The following is a 5277-nucleotide window of genomic DNA, read 5'->3' as shown; positions in this document are numbered from 1 at the left end:
CTGGGACCAATCTCCTGAACGGCAGAAGCATTTGATTCACAAGGAACAGTGGTGATTATTGCTGCTTGCAGCCTTCTGCTCCGTCAACAGTGCAGGTTCCGCATTTAGATGGGTTTGGGTAGAAATAGAAAATAGCAAACTTAAATTGCATGGGCTTACTGGTGTTTGCAAGAAACGAGCAGTTTCACAGTGGACATACAGCGTGGAGAATTGTGAGTCATGCAGAATTCGGAAAGTGCCAATATAATAAGAATATGCTATTGAAACATGACAGAAGTTGACCTTTGAGATGCCAGATTTACACATTTTCTTTCGCTCTCATGCCCTTTCGGTTGCAACAAAGAGCTGGAGAAATGGATATGAAAATATAAAATCCCTCCCCTTACTGGCTCACTCTTTGGCAAATGAAAGATTTTGCAAGGCAGTGAAATGGCTGCAATGGCATGTGACGGGGGCCGGGAGGGCAACAAGCCGAGGGTTCCTTCCTTTCCTTTTCCTACTTGTTTATTCGTCTGTGTATGCAGTGGTTTTGCAGCTGTTCTAATTATACTCTTAGATTTCAATATTTAAATAGTGCCCCTTCGTTTCCCCTGTTCTATCCAGAACTGAAAACGTATTTGCATCATGATAAATGCACTCCTCAATTCATGACCCTCCTCGACTCTTGGCATGTGGCTTGTAGATCATCTCCTATCCTAAGTTCCATCTAAAATTTTAATTCTCATGAGAATCACTTACATGTTCCAAACCACCCCTGATTCCTAATTCTTGATTTATGTTTCCTCAAAGGAGTCACATGTATTATTTTCAGAGTAGAGCCTGGTGGATACATGAGTTCTCGGGGGCCTTGGGCTCCCGGTTTGGGTTTGTGCCTGCCCCGCAGTGAGCTCGATCCCTGCCATGGAGAACTGGAAACTGCCGGTAGGAAAGTACTCCTCCGTGTCTTACCCCAACAATTAGTCAGTCAGTCCCGCTTGCTTTTAAAACAGTAATGTTTGTTTCTGCAAATGAATATGATCTAAGAGAAAAACCTTAAAAAAACCTAATGTGTTTTTTAATGGCACATTTATTAGCACTCTACTGTTCTCATTACAAATATAAAAGGTCATTAAAATGTCGAAGACTTTTGTCAGATTATTTAGCTCTCAGGACACAAATAAGCATTTCATAGCCGGTGGAAATTAACAACTTGATCCCTTACCAGGAAGCACGTCAGTTCCTCCCTGTAATTCCTCTTAAACATCATAACTAGTCAAAATAGATTTACACATGAGAAGGTCACACATATTCCCCTGGGAAACACTCTCCCGTTCAACTACATTTTGATGCATGACTTTACGAAGAGCAGTACATTTCACAGCACATTCTGACTTCCCTTTCTCGACTTGGGAACTGAAAGGCATGAACAACAATGGGAGATGTGTTTTTTAGTCTTTCAAAGCAAAGACAGTTGAGTTTGGTTTCGTTTAGAGTTAATTGTACATTTTGAGTGATTCGGTTTTGGCAAAATCCAAAGCATATTTTGCAAATCGCTTTTCCCATTAAATGCTAAGACCCTTTATTTTTAAAAGGAAATGTGATCCATATGTTTGGAATTTGTTTACACTAAAATTATAAAAAATATATATATTTTATTCATGTTCCAGAAGCTTTCTGCACCATTTTGTACCTCTTTCAAAAATCAAGAAGTCATGTATTGCCAAAAACTAATGAGAGCAAATCCATAAATGTTAGAAATATTGATTTTATGATTCCTTATGGTCTGACCTTAGAAAAACATGTCTTTGGTTTTCAATCATCCATTGTAGAGAAAACACCCTTTCTTCAGAGAAACCTGTACCAAGCAGGCCTTTCAGGGCAATGTATTCTCCTTATATACGATGGTTTTATTTTCCTATGCTTATCAAGCTACTTGACCAATTAAATTTGGAAAATTATTTAATTCGGTTAAAAAAAGAAATAAAGAATTTATATAATGCTGGTGGATTAAAAACCATATCCAAAATTGTCAGGTTCAATTCTTGGTGCTCATTTAAACAAGAGGAGCTTTCACACAGTCAAAAATCTTCCCTCCAGGGACGCCTAGGTGGTTCAGTAGTTGAGCATCTGCTTTTGGCTCAAATTGGCTCAGGTTGTGATCCTGGGGTCCTGGAATCGAGTCCTGCATCAGGCTCCCTGCAGGGAGCCTGCTTCTCCCTATGCCTGTATCTCTGCCTCTCTCTCTCTCTCTCTCTCTCTCTGTCTTTCATGAATAAATAAATCAAGTCTTAAAAAAAAATCTCCTCCTACACCTGAAACTAATATAACATATGTCAACTCTACTTCAATAATAAAAAAAAAAAACTTTTAAATCTCCACCTGAAAATAAAGAAGGCCAAGAGGAGATAAATACCCCAGATGTTCCTTTATAATAAGGCTGAATATGAAGATGAATTTATCTTTGCCTGGAATCATGAAGTTGTCATTGGCTTGGAGTGCGGATCCGCCAACTGCTTGTGAAAAGGGCCAGAGAGTAAATATTTTTGGCTTTGCAAATCATGCAGTTTCTGTCACAACTACCCAATTCCGCCACCGTAGTGCAAAAGCAGTCATGGGTAATATGGATGTGGATGGATGTGGTTGTGTACCAATAAAACTTTATTAACAAAAACAGAGGCAGGATGAATTTGGTCCATGAGTCACAGTTTGCTAAGCGCCTGGCTTAGAGCTACTTTAAAAAAATACATGATTCTATTTGGTACATATCTGAAGTCACATTTTTTAAAAAATTGACTTTGGGTGCTGAAAGATGAGAATCAACTTTTCATCTTCTCTCCTGTTATTTGCGTTCTTGGGACTCTGATTTTGAGACACATCTTGTCCTTTTTGCTCAAAAACATTAATCAGATGCCTAAAGCTGCCAATGCAAACTTAAGCTTCCTGAAGTTGGGGTATTTGCAGCCTTTTGTACACTTTCAGACTTTGTGTCACAGGTGGCAAATTCTTAATGAATATGAACAACACTGAAATGTTTGAGAAGTGCTAGTTTTCTGCTAGCATGATCCTGGTCTGGTTATCCTGTTCCCAATCTGTCTTTAATCATCCTTTTGCTTAATTAATACACTCTGTTGAGTTGTGGCCAATGGTTGCAAACCCAAGCATTGGACTATAGTCATACGCTTGTACAGCAAACAACTAGAGCACAGGCTACAGAGCCCGGCCACACTGAAGTAAATATCTGATCTGCCACCTACTAGCCATGTGACCTTGGAAAGACATCAATGTCAACGCTGATGCTTCTCTTCTCTCTCATGGTAATAGACTTGCAGTGTTTGTCAGAGCATATACATCTGAATAAACAATGGAGTAAAACCTCACATTTTCCACCCTCTCCTGCAGGTAGTTGTAGCTACATGACCAAGATCTGGACAATGAGAACAAAAGGGATAAGATTGCTTAATTCTGCTTTCTAAAGTTTAATAAGCTCTGTTACATGTGTATTTTTAAAAGTTCTGTTTGGGATGCAGTGTGCCTCTGTGTATTGCTGTCTTCCATCGTTTCTGAAGTTTCTTGGCCTTCATCACTTCAAAATTACTTCTCTCTCAATCTCACAACTTCCCTCTCCCTCTCCTCTGTTCATGGGACTGCAATTAAACATATATTCAGCTCTATCACTATCTTCTGGCTCTTCTGAGTCTCATCCTTTGGCTTGTGCTTCATCTAGCACTGTTTCTTTGGGCTTATTCTCAATCTGTTGTTAATCTTGTTATTTTCTGTTGTGGTATTTTTCAAATCTAGAATTCCTACTTGGCATTGCTTCTTGGCCTTTTGGCTAAGATCAAGTGTAGAATTTCTACTTGGTTCTTTTACAAAATTGTTACATCGATTTTTATATCTTCCAGTTCCCTGTCAATTTTCTTAAGATTTTGTTTTTATATTCTTCACTGTTTAATGATAATAATCTTTACTGTTCTACAGTCTGTATATGACAAGTCCAATCATTGTGGTCTACAGATCTGTTTCTACTGTCTGTTGTTTCTGTTAGTTCTTGCCCATTTGGTCTTGTCTCCTTGCTGTCTAGTTAACTTTGGTCATGTGTTTGTTATTATATCGGAAGTATTATGTGTAGGAATAATTTGAGGACTAAGGTGATATTTTCTTAGTTATGTTTATCTCTGCTAGGTAACTGGGGCTAGTGCTTGCAATTTAGTATCACCTTGATTTAAAGTTTAGATATGAGATTTTCTGAGGGAAAATCATAGTTTTGCAAAGCTGGCTTTTGATGAGGCAAGTGTCAGTTTACCTCCAGTTTACTATTACTTCTAGGGCAAATCCCTTTGCTGCCCAGCCGAAACAGGATTTAGGTCTTTGTTTTTTTTAGTCCCTTGGGGTCACCAGAAGGACAACAAAGCATCCCCCAAGACAAAGGCAGCTCTAAGTGCTTTGCTCATCTCCTCTGAGTTAGCAGCCTCTCTAGAATGTCAGGCCAATAATTTCTCAATATCTTATTGGCTCTTGGATGCTTCTTAGGTTTTAACTTTCTTAGTTGCAGGAGGATTGGTTCATATCACCTAGCTCATATTACCAGAAGTAGAAATCCTGAGATTTCTACTCATATCTGTAAGGAGGAGGGAAGGCATACTTTTCTTCCCTTCTTGATAGCCATCTTTACTTTGGAACAGGTTGAAGTGATGACCAATCTTAGACACTGCAGCGAGTACACTATTTGAGAGGAAGGCAGAGAAACTCGATAAAAGAAACCTGGAGGCCTTGTAGAGCACACCAAACATACAAGCCTGGACTGCCTATCTTGGGACTACTAGTAATAATCTGCTGCTGTTTTGGACTCTGTTACACACAGGTGAGCACATATCCTAATTAGAAGAACAAGTTACTTAACTTCTGCTGTAGATGTTTGTAATGATGATCCCAATGCTACCCCTGACCTCAAGCAAGCAGGATGCAAGCAAGCTTCAAAATTGCTTGTGCATTTCTTCTTGTCCTATTAATTGCTCATGCACCCCTGTCTCTACTATGGGAAAATGCCTGAGCTAACCTGCTGAAAGGATCTGAGAGACATATGGAGGAAGGTTAGCATGTAGTGGAGTCAACCCAGCAAAGGCCATCCCAGATCTCCTGCCCAGGGGACCTGCAGCTGACTGTAGATGAATGAGCAAGCCCAGCCAAGACCAGTAGAACCACCAGTTGACCCATACACTCAAGAGCAATAATAAGTGATGGTGGTTATAAGCCACTGAATTTGGGAGAGGTTTTTTACACAGCATTAAGTGTGGCAAG

General features: G+C 39.5%; 1 pseudogene; it reads left to right on the top strand.

Annotated features, from left to right (window-relative positions):
• The first annotated feature begins 3791 nt into the window (after positions 1-3791).
• On the top strand, positions 3792-3886 carry LOC112656041 (U2 spliceosomal RNA; annotated as a pseudogene).
• The last annotated feature ends 1391 nt before the right edge of the window (positions 3887-5277 follow it).

This window comes from Canis lupus, chromosome X, assembly GCF_003254725.2.
Source record: "Canis lupus dingo isolate Sandy chromosome X, ASM325472v2, whole genome shotgun sequence".
Taxonomy (NCBI): Eukaryota; Metazoa; Chordata; class Mammalia; order Carnivora; family Canidae; genus Canis; species Canis lupus.
The sequence above is the reverse complement of the archived record's forward strand: the minus strand, read 5'-3'. Positions and strand labels throughout refer to the sequence as shown.